Below are 12395 nucleotides of genomic sequence, written 5' to 3'. Positions count from 1 at the left end.
CCTAGTTGTAGAACTTCCACTCAGCCAGCCTTCCTGTGGTTCTGGATGATGTCCCTTCCGTCTTTCAGTTGTATTTTTGAAGTGGTTGTTCGAGGCAGCAAACTCTGGTGTTTACCTATGCCACCACCTTGGTTTCTCCTCCTGGTATTTTCTTATACTAAAAAGAATGACATGAAAGTTTGATTGCTATATCTGCAAATGTCTTGGTATATGTGTCACATGATTTATACCCTATAATGAAGAGAGGATTTTTTTTTTTTTTTTTAGGAGAACTGTGTTACAGTGGAAATCAAAAGCACTAAATTTAGATCAGCTCTATGGTCTACTCTGCTACATACTATGATCTTTGTCAAGTCATCTAACTTCTCTGTGCCTCTGTTTCTTCATCCACAAAGCATTAAAAACTTGCTGCACGTAGTACATATCCCATCTCCTAGGTCTCAAAATTTCACATCCCTAGTATTCAGGGATTCAGTATGAAGCCAGATATTCATATATATTTTTTATTTCCTGGGTGTGTGCTTTCTCAACCTTTTTCTTCTTAGTTTATTCTTGTAGAAATTTTCTGGCCTAGACTTAGAATGGGATCTAAAATGCTACCACTTATATGAAGGCCATGTACAAGCATAGTGGGGTTGAAGTTGAAATGTGTGACTCAGGGTAGCAATTCTTCTGAACGCATCCCCCACAGTGAGTCTTGCCCCACTCACTGGAATGCCTTTAATTACGAGGTTGAGTTTTTCAGAATTGCCGAAGAAATTACTTATTCAGCAGTTTTCATGGGTAAACGTACCTGAAGCTACTACCCCTGCCTCCCAACACCCGCTCCCTTATGTTTCTGACTGCCTGTCACCACTGACCTTACTAATAACCTCATATCCTTGACAGTTTGGCAACATGTAAGAAGTAATGTTTGGGGAGGAAATCAGTGGATTCCAAAGGCTGGAAAAATTTCCAGACGTATTGCAAACTGGAACCAGTTGCCCAGTTACTGGGTCCTTGAAAGAAAGTGCTGCAGAATAAGGGGCAAGATCTCCTCTCATCCTGCAGAATCCAGACAATTATAGATCTCAGTTTCCAACAAAGCAGTAAGCATGAATAAGGAAAGAGTGATACATATCACTCGAGCATGCCTTTCCCGAAAGGACAACACAGGGATGCCTGCTGGGATGAGCAGTAATGGTTAAAACACAGCCGTTCTCTGTAAACACTATGAATCAGCTTCTTCCAGGATCGGTAAGAACTTGGGTTACATCTCCCAGGAGCCCCTAGCGTGAAAGCTTTAGCTCCCTCGGGATCAGTGAAGATCACACCCTCCAGTGTGTAATCTTTTCGTGGTGTGTGTTTTTTCGGGGATTTGCCTGCTTGCCTTCCCCACTGTGTTTTGCCTGTTTCCCCTCATTCTTTACTGTGTCTTTAGACAGGGCCGCCTCTGACAGCAGGCTGGGTGAATCATCAATTGCATGCCGATGAGCTGGTTGGCCTTCTTTTGCCAGATTAGATCAGGACAGCCTTCCAGTTTAGAAACGGAGAGCCATTACTTCTGACCTTCCCCTCCTTTCCTTTTATCTGGGACATTTTCCTCTCCCAGACTCTCTTCTCTTATATCCTCCATGCAGGATACTTTCTTTCCTTCGTCTTTCATCTTTCCTGCCAGGAACATAACTGTTTTATTGTCCTGTCAATTTGTTTTCTTGCCTTTTTTCCTTTTAATTGATTTTACTTTGTGTCCCTTTTCATAAGTAAGTACACAACCTTATGAAAATCTTAAGGGACCTTTATGAAAATCTCAAGAGAATTCAAAAGTGAAGTAGAAAGTCTACTCATTGACACTCTGAGCCAAGAACCAATATTTACAAATTTTGTTTTCCTGTAAGATGGCAATAGGGAAAAAAAACCCCTATATATTAGTATTACCCAAAGCTGTTTGGAGAAACACATTCCAGAACCTTTGATATGCTAATGTGCCTTGTAAATCTCCAAGAGGACAGTACTATGCTGCATTTGCTGAATTTATTAGATGGCGACTCCTTGTTTCCAAAGGATTTTCCAGGGAGTAGTATTCCCAGGAATGCACTCTTGAAAATGTCATATTCCATTTTCCTATAACTTATTTTATAATTCAGCTTTATATGTAATTTGATAACTAGTCAGAATTTCAAAGAACCCCAGACTTCATATCTTTGTTATTTTATTGATTTTAGAGAGAGAAAAAGTGAGAGGGAGAGAGAAACATCGATATGAGAGAGAAACATCCATCAGCTGCCTCCCATATGCTATGCACCCTGACCAGGGATCAAACCTGCAACCTGGGCGTATGCCCTGATCAGGAATCGAACTGGCGACCTTTAGGTGCACAGGACAACGCTCAACAAACTGAGCCACACTGGCCAGCGCAACTTCCTATCTTTTTAACAGTGATCTTTGTGAGGAAAGTCTGGCGTGAGAGTGGATAAGGATTAATTGTAATTTGAATATGTTAAAACATTTTAACATTGTAGGAATCTTTATGTATCTATTTATATAGGAAAGCTTCTTTCTTCCATTTAACTTTCATGTTTACTTTAAGAAAAAGTGTAGAAAGAGGTTTGCTAGAGTTCAACTCCCTTCCCCCAATATTATTTGCATACTATATGTACCAAAAGGAAGAAGTAGCTGAAGCCAGGGATACAAATACTGAATTTACCTGCCAATATGAATCTTCTGATTTGTCAATATTTCAGCACATTGCTCTTGGGGCTCAGCATGTCACATTAGCATACAATGGAGCCTCCTTTCTTTCTCAAAATATGTCCTGTAATGTGACTATGCTCCAGTCAAGGCCCCAGCCATCAACTTTAAACCCACAAGGTCACTTGGTCATCTTGTGATTACAACAGCAGCTTTACTGCTTGTAATTGTCCTACAGCTGTGGCAGGTCAATGGAAAAATGTTCTTTAAACACCATAAGCATCTGATTGTGCAATACCTAAATGAGTGTCATTGATTATTCACACTGCTGGCTGGTCAAAGCTGGGGAAGTAATTAGGCCTTTTTGTGTGGATTATCCACTGAGAAAAGGTCAAATAACTACAAACAGTGCCAGCAGAGAGGAGCCACCAAGGACCACAGCATCCGTGATCAGTTAAGAAATGCTAAAGCAAGGCTTAATAATGATGTGCTTATGCCAGGTTCTGCAGAATGTGATCATTCTGTCATAGAAATCCAATGAAGCATGAATGATGGCTACTTTTTCCCTGCAAGCTCTGCTTCAGGTCTCTGATGCCCATCAAACAGGTTTGTCAAGGAAACTAGACTGAGAAGAATTTAAAAAGCAGGGCTTTCCCCCCTCTCTTTTCTTTAAATCAAGAATAAAGAATGTCAGCCAGCAACGATCCTTTTTATTTCACTTTTTGAAACACTGTAGCAATGCTGTTTTTTTTCCTATTTTTTGATAAAATATCCCATTAAATGGTCTATGTTATGGGGACTTGAACCCATTCATTTACTGATTTAAATTAGGATCATGGAAAAATTCTCTTTGAGTCACACTTTTATTTCTAGGGATACAATTCTGAAAGGATGTATCAGTTTGCTGAAGGGTCTTTGATATTTTCCAAGGTTAAGATATTTCTTCTAAATCCATTAGTCATACTTGGGACTCGCCTTCATCCTCAATAGTGCCTGAAATTCCAAGGTTAAATCTTCATTGTTTTAGTTTAAATTATTGATTTTTATTAAACTGATGGTATTCAGAGAAAGCCAGCAATTTAGTCATTTTTCACCTGGGTAAAAATAAAGCATCCGAAAGTCATATTTGAGAATTCATTTAGGGAAATAGTAGTCAGAAAGTCAAGTAAGTAATTGGGGGTACATCAAACAAAACATTCTTGGGTTACTTCCTAAACTTTGCTTGGAAATGTATTACTAGGGTGAAAAAAAATATTGAGTGGTAAGAACATCTTGGTGAGGGTTCAAATCCTGGTTCTACCACTTACTCTATGATATTGGGCAAATCACTGAAACATTCTGATTGTTAGTGAGGGGTGGGCAGAGGTTGTAAAAAGTCTTTTGCTGAAGCCAGTGAAATAGCAGGTAGGAGATGAACTAGCAAGAAAACAGGGGCTCCGAAAGCCACCCTGACCTTGTAGACTGCAGATTTGCCTGGGTCTCCTAGGAAATAGGAGTTATGACCAATGATCCTCACATGGAGACAGCCTTTTGGGCCCAACTGCAGAATTCAGCCTCGGGTTCTCTTCTTTCTAGTCTGAGTTCCCAGAATCAATGAGACTGAGATCATGTTTGATTATGGCTTATGGAGGATCTACTTTCTAAAACCAGACAGAAGAGCCTTTAAAACTTAATGATGGAATTTCAGGCAGTATAGCAAACCGAGAGAAAGGTACCACTAACTCAGTTCCCAGATGACCGCCCTCTTTTTCTACTCTTGGTCCTTGCCCAGACTGGAAGTCTCCTGAGTTGACCGAAGAATTGGAATGAGAATGAAATGAGAAAACATATTGTGAAGTGTCTGCACAGTGTCTAGCATGCAGTAAGACTCAACCACGGAAGCCTAAAAGAGGCAGAAAATTGCTGTTCAAATATTAAAGTACTTATTTTTCTGAAATATTATTTTAAAAATTCTGCAAGTTCTGAATGATGGAGTTGTGAGAGTTGCCTGCTATTCTGTACTAATTCTCTTCCAGCAATCATTTAAATAAGGGATTATCTTGTTTTCCCCTTTCCGAGGATTAGTTGTTGAAAAGCAAAGATGGATATATGGTGGCTCTGAAAGTTAGAATATCTAAGGAACATCACAGACATCTATATTTTGTAAGAAAGGAGTTTTCACTGGTCAGCAGTAAGAGGAAAAAATGAACGCGTTATAGTCTAAATGGCACGAAAATAAAAAATTCGTAACTCAGATTGCCATTATCTCTAAGAAAATATTAAAGGCCAAATGAAACATTAGTTCATAGACAACATGAAAGAATTTATATTTCCTGTTTGCATTACTATGATTTATGAGGAGAAAGTTTTCCTAGACAAAGCCAAGGCAGAGGCAACAGTTCCGGGGGCAGAGTTTGTCTCTAACCTAATTGGGACCCAGGAGTGGGAACTCGGTAAAGTGATTTTCTGCTGCCTTTGTACCTGTTCCTGTTCCTGGGGGCTGGTGGAGCAGGTGAGTGCCTGGGGGTGGCAGTGACAGAGTGATTGAGTACTGGGGAGACCACTGGGGGAGGAAGGAGAAGGCCGAAGTTTCCGTCTCAGCCTCATCTTACATTAGTCTTCTAGCTCTAGAAACATTGTGAAGAGAAAGGTCGTTTTGTTTATGTAACCGCTTTATTGAGATATAATTCACATATCAGAAAATTCATACTTTTGAAGTGTCCATTGTGTGGTATTTAGTGTATTCACAGAGTTGCATAACTACCACTCCTATGGACTTTCAGAATATTTTTGTCACCCCAAGAGAAACCTTGTGCCCATTAGCAGTCATTCTCCATTCTTCCTCCCTCAGCCCCTGACAGGCACTAATTTATTTTCTGTCTCGATGGATTTCCCTATTCTGGACATTTTACATGAATGGAATCATATAAGCTGTGTCTGGCCTTTTTCACTTAGCATCATGTTTTCAGGATTCATCCATGTTGCAGTATTCTGTATCAATACTTCATTCACTTTCTCCTTAATTTATTTATTGTGGTAAAATACACATAACAAAATTTGCTATCTTAACTATTTTTAAATGTACATTTTAGTAATATTAAGTACTTTTAATGCTGTGCAACCATTATCACTACCCATCTACAAAAGTTTTATCTTCCCAAACTGAAACTATACCCATTAAACAAGAAGTCCCTTGTCTTTTGTAGGTGGCATATAGTTGGATTATGGGTTTTGTTTGTTTGTTTTTAATCCTCACCAAGGACGGAAAGAGGGGAGAAGGGAGTTAGAGGAGGAGATAGAGTTAGAGATAGATGATAGATAGATAGATAGATAGATAGATAGATAGATAGATAGATAGAAACATTGATGTGAGACACATTGTTTGGTTGTCTCTTGCTCAAGCCCCCAACCAGGGCCAGGGATTGAACCTGCAACCCAGGTATGTGCCCTTGACTGGGAATTGAACTCAGGACCCTTTGGTGCACAAGTTGACACTCTAACAACTGAGCAACACCAGCCAGGGCAACATGTGATAAGAAAATTTAAAATTTATTTTTTATTGATTTCAGAGAGGAAGGGAGAGGGGGAGAGAGATAGAAACATTAATGACGAGAGAGAATCTCTGATCAGCTAGCAGCCTCCTGCATGCACCCTACTGGGGATCGAGCCTGCAACCCGAGCATGTGCCCTTGATTGGAATCGAACCTTCAGTCCACAGGCCAACACTCTATTCACTGAGCCAAACTGGCTAGCGGCGGTTCTCAACCTGTGGGTCGCGACCCCTTTGGCGGTTGAACGACCCTTTCACAGGGATCGCCTAAAACCATCTTGCATATCAGATATTTACATTATGATTCATAACAGTAGCAACATTACAGTTATGAAGTAGCAACGAAAATAATTTTATGGTTGGGTCACAATATGAGGAACTGTATTTAAAGGGCCAGAAGGTTGAGAATCACTGGGCTAGAGCAACGTGTGAATTTTTAATTTGCTATAGGCAGCAAGGCTAATTCCAGAACCAAGCAGTTTAGGGACCCGGCCTCTCGCTTCTGGTTCATAATTGGTTCAGGAGTGGAGTGGTGCTCAGTAGATAGCAGGAGGTCAGTAGTTCCTGAAGCAGAGCTAGACTTAGGGAAGGAAGGAAATGACATCTCTCTTTAAAAATGAGGATTTCTTCCCTCAGAATCTCCACAATACTTTTTATGGGGCCGATAGAACTGGTAAGCGGCAGAGTTGTGAACCTTCAGGGAGAGAATATTTATAGAAGCACTCTGAGATATTGTCAGTCAGCATCCATATGTAAGGCATTGGAGTAATAAGGATGATGATTGCTTGTGGCAACTGATGTCTGAGAGGGTGGTGGCAGATGACAGAGGAGAAAAGGCCATAGATACACAAGTGGCTCATCCCACCTTGCTCAAGGAGCCCAAAGAGTTACAAAATTTCAGCATATTTTTACATCCCAAATGTGGTTCTGTCAGAAATGATGGAGTGGCATTCTTTGATGTCTCTTTGAAGCTACATGCTGCCGAGTGAGAGATGAGAAGCAAGTAGATAAGAGACTATTTGGTTTTACCTTTCTGCTTAACCTGGGTTTTCAACCGAGAAACCAGTTGGGTGCAACATTCTTATTGCAGGATATGATTAGTTCTTTTACATTAGAGCAGCAGGTCAACAGACTGGTTTCTTCTGGCTGAGTATTAAAATCCTTGTTCAAATAAAGTAGAAAGCATGGCTTGAGCCCATCTCTTAGGTGGTTCAGGCAGTGATAAGAGATAAGCAGACAAAGCACTGTATCGGAATGCATTTGACTGTAAGGAATAGAACATTCATCTGGAGAGGCCTAAACAAATGGGATTTCATATTTGTTATATGAAGTCTGGAGGTAAGCAGTTACCTGTGTTGATCTAATGATTTTAGGGCCAACTCCTTTCTCTTTTTCCTGGCCAGAATACAGCTGCTGTGGTGGTAGCTATCACATCCATTTTTAGGACAGAAAGAAGGAGGACAAGTAGAAATGTTCTCCTTGTGGAATCATATATATATATTAGGAAAAGAGTTGTCCCTAGGGGACTTACAGTATGTCTCATTGGCCAGAATTGGGTCATCTGCCCACTCTTTGGCCATTCCCTGAAGAAGGGGAAGGAGTTACTATGACTGATTTAGACCTATTTCAGCTCATTCCCTGTGGTAGAGGTAGGGAGGGACCTAACCTTCCTGAAATCCAGGTATCTCTGCCAACAACCTGAACAAAGGTTGGAGTTTTGTTACCAGGGGAGAGAAAAACAGCTGTAGCTCAGAGAAGACTCAATATCTGACTCATGTGCCAATGGATCCCCAAGTGGCTACACATCCAGACTGGGGGTAGGGGGAGTCCCGGAAACTCGGTGTAACAGGATCCACAGGACTTTGCCACTTTAAGCTGGGTGTCCCTGGTTAATCATTTGCTCTAATGCATCCATTGCAGAATCCCAGTGGTTCTTTTCTTTCTCATTGTAAATCAGGGATAAAAGATTCTCCAGCCAGTACACACCCCACTGCCTTGGGTGGTCTCCTACCTCTTTTTTCCTTCTCTCTTCCTGCTGCCAGAGCCTAATAAGGATCTAAGAACAAAAATAGATAATATATATCAGGCTCTTCTTGTGTGCCAGTCATGTGCTGGGTACCTTATATTTTTTATCTCATTTAATCCTCCTAAAAACTCTTTGAAATAAGTACTATTAGTATTGTCCTTATTTTATAGTTGAGAAACTATGTTGACCTTCCTAGACTAGGGCCACAAATGCCCAGAAACTGTGGACTGCTCCAATTGCCTGGTTAGGAACTAGCAGCCCATCATTTTGTTCTTCCATTGCCAATAAGCTCAATGTCTGTGTCTGTCACTTTTATAGTATTTCCCTAGTGTCCTGGGAAAGGCTACTATGTAAGTACTAGAGGCCTGATGCATGCAATTCATGCAAGAGCAGGCCTTCCTTCTCCTGGCTGCCGGCACCAGCTTCCCTCTGGCACCCGGGACCCAGGCTTCCCTTGCAGCCCCACCTTCATAGGGAAGGTCGGCCAGAAGGATGTCCAGTCTAATTAGCATATTACGCTTTTATTATTATAGACTAGAGGCCTGGTGCATAAAAATTCATGCACTGGAGGGGGGGGGGCCCTCAGCCCGGCCTGCCCCCTCTCACAGTCCAGGAGCCCTCAGGGGCGGGAGGCGACCTGGCGATCAGGGGAAGGTGACATCCCATCACACCTCTGCTGCTGCTACTGCCGGCAGTACAAGCCTCAGCTGGCCCTGGTTACCTGAGCCTTGGGCGGCTTTGGGCAGCTGGGCAGCCGCCATCCAAAGCTTGCCTGTGCCTCAGGCCAGCCCTGGGTGGCTGGGGGACTGAGGGAGCTGGGGTTCACCAGAGGCAGGCACGCGGAGTGGCCTGGCCTGCCTGGGGGCGGGCCCAGCCTTGCCACATGCCTGCTGCCCTGGCAGGGCTGAGGGGACTGGGTGCAGCCATCTTGTGGCTGTGGGCACTGCCATCTTTGAGGGCGGGGAAGTCAATTAGCATATTCCCTCTTTATTAGATAGGATAAACTAGCAGTTGGCAAACTGCAGCTCGAGAGCCACATGCGGCTCTTTGGCCCCTTGAGTGTGGCTCTTCCACAAAATATCACGTGCGGGCGCGTGCGTACAATGCGATTGAAACTTCGTGGCCCATGCACAGAAGTCGGTATATTTTGTGGAAGAGCCACACTCAAGGGGGCAAAGAGCCACATGTGGCTCGCGAGCCGCAGTTTGCCAACCACTGGGATAAACTGACCAGAGTCACACAACTAGGTTAAGTGACGAGGCCAAGTGTTGACTCCAGAGTCTGTGCTCTGAAGAAATGTGTTTAGCTATCTGATCTCTCCAAACAGAAGGTGAGTAAAATGGACACCGAGAGGGACGATCCTAACAAATAGCTCGTGGTGTCTATCTATATGTCTCTGTGACAGGGCTTTCTGAAGACATACTGCCCAGCGTAACAGGAATAGGAGAGTCCTCACATTCCAAGGAGCGCTTGTCGGGTAACTGTCTGGGGGCAGCAGGTTGTGAGACGTCCTCCCGTGACAGCCACTTCGGCTCTGAGCGTGTCAGCGATGTGGGTGCTCATACATTTTTAAAATATCTTCTTTGTCTGAAGGCCTAAGCCTTAGCAGAACGGCGCCTGGAGAGAGGAAGAAAGACCTGGGAAGCTCACATTAAGGTTGAAAACCCTGCCTCTTACAAGTGGCATAAAACGAAACACTCCTATTTGAATGTTATTTTTCACCCTTATTTTGTTTCTTGGATATTTTTGTTGAAGTTGAAAAGCTTTTTCTGAACAGTAAGTGACCTTGACAAAAACTGGCTTTACTCTGCAGATGTTTTAAAGTCATAGCAGTCAGATGGATATACCTGATTAATGTTTTTTCACACCCAATTCTCTGCTGTTTATTTTAACTTGCGTAACTTGCTTGCATTAGCTTGTACTGGCTCTAACTGCCAGTGGAGCATTCTGTAGTAATTTTTTTTTTTATGGTAGCCTTCATACAAAACTAATTCATGGCACAGTCTGAGCCAAGTTAGTGCATGGAAGACTAAAAGGGCTGTTGTCTAAGACTGAACTGGGGGAAGACTCTGGAACACTGCCCTTCCAGTGCCAAGCACTGAACCAATCTAAAATAAACACTCTGCCATCATCGCATATAAACAAACATCATCTAGTGAGTGCTCTTGTTATGCATAAAGAATATGGAAGAATTCTTTTTTTTTTTCCTTTTCCTTTTTCATCGGATCTGAAAGCATGGGAGGGTTTGCCAGATCAAATATAGTCTTGTTTTTGCTGGCATATTGATTTAGGAATAAATGAATAAGTTGTTTTTTTGGAGAGAATTTCTTAGCATTTAATCTTTTGTTGAAATACCATTCTTATTCTATCAGGTTCAAGTACTGTGACAACTTTTTGTTCACAAGAGTTTTGGGACGGGGTGCGGAGGGGAGAGGACTGAGCAGCATATCAGAGGGTATGTGCGTGCCTTTTTTACGCAATCTCAAATTAGACCTCCTTTTACAGATTCATGTTCTTTATGAAGGAAGTACATTTGAATTTCCCACGTATACTTCAACAGCTTTTGTTTCATATGCAAACTATAGCACCTAACTTAGAATAAAAATTTCCATGTTGCGAGCTTGTGTGTCCACGTATGCAAAGACTGGTTCCAGCTAATAGAACAAACAATAAGCGCCTTTGTCGAAGGGTCACCTATTGGAGCTTGGCAATTAAAAGGATTTTATTATTGCTGCCAAAGATCTGAACTGGCCTAGACATGCTACACTAGTTATGAGTCATCTTAGTGATAATGATGGACAGCAGAAATCCATAATTACACATAAATTGCTTTAACTTAAAGAACCTTTGCCTCCAAATGTTCCCAAATGTCATAAATTTAGCCTACAACATAACCAGTTTAATTCCAGAGGTAATAAAAGAGGAGAGACCATATATATATTTTCCCACAGGAAGTTAGGCTCTCAAAGAGTAAAATATACTCACTTTTTAATTTTATTAAATTGATCTGAGAGAGAGGAAGGAGAGGGGGAGAAATAGAAATAGAAATAGACATAGACATAGACATAGAGAAAGAGAAAGAGAGAGACATCAATGTGAGAGAGCAACCTTGATTGGTGGTCTCCCATATGTGCCCTGACCGGGGATCGAACCTGCAACTCTTTTGGTGTGTGGGACAGTGCTCCAACCAACTGAACCACCTGGTCAGGGCTAGGCTCACATTTTAATCAGCCACTTGGTGATTGCTGGTTAGGATGTTTATTTCTGGAGAAAGGCTTCCAGTATTCTCTAGTACAAGAACAGAGACCCCTTAAACTGGCAGCAATGAAACCACAGGTGAAAACTCCCCCATTCTCTGAAATTGTTCTAAAATTGGATTGTAGTGATGGTTGTACAGCTCTATGAATATATTAAAAATCAATGAATTGTACATTTTAAATGGGTGAGTTGTATGGTATGTTATCTCAATAAATCCCCCACCCTGTCTTTTTTTTGTTTTGTTTTTAATGTCTCATTCTCTTTTTCTCTTCAGATACCTATTTACTAATTTTCCCGCTGTATGACAATGCTATTTCGTAATGACTGGTTTCACCTTGGTAGTAGATAATGCGGTAATTGTCTACTTGGGGCATATATATTTTTTAATCTTCATAATTTCATGGTATTTAAAATAATGTGCTTAGTTTTTTCTTTCCCTCAGTTCACATCCATTCCTATGGAGTTACTGTAATGTTCTAGTGCAGTGTTTCTCAACCGAGAGGAGGAGGGAGCACTTCGGGCAATATCTGAGATATTTTTGATTGTCACAATGTGTGTGTGTGGTGCGCCTGGCATCGAGTGGGTACATGTCAGGGATGCTGCTAAACACCCTGCGATGCACAAGACAGCCCCCCACAACAAAGAATGATCTGGCCCACAAGGTCAGTGGTGCTGAGGTTGAGAACCCTGCCGTGAACCTGCACTGTCTGCCCTGTGGGTGAACGGAGGCCTAATTCTGAACTCGGTCGTAGAGTAGCTCAGTTGTCCAGGAAACAAAGCTTCCTGTCCTCATTTGACAACTGCTTTTACATTGGGTCACAGCTGACATTTCCATGCCCACTAGTGAGTAAAAATGTTGACAAGTGAATGGACTGAGTTTCTGCTATTGAACCAGCCACATACCTTCTTGCT

The sequence above is a fragment of the Myotis nattereri genome (genome assembly GCF_964212035.1).
Source record: "Myotis nattereri genome assembly, chromosome: 11".
In the NCBI taxonomy this organism is placed as follows: domain Eukaryota; kingdom Metazoa; phylum Chordata; class Mammalia; order Chiroptera; family Vespertilionidae; genus Myotis; species Myotis nattereri.
The sequence above is the reverse complement of the archived record's forward strand: the minus strand, read 5'-3'. Positions refer to the sequence as shown.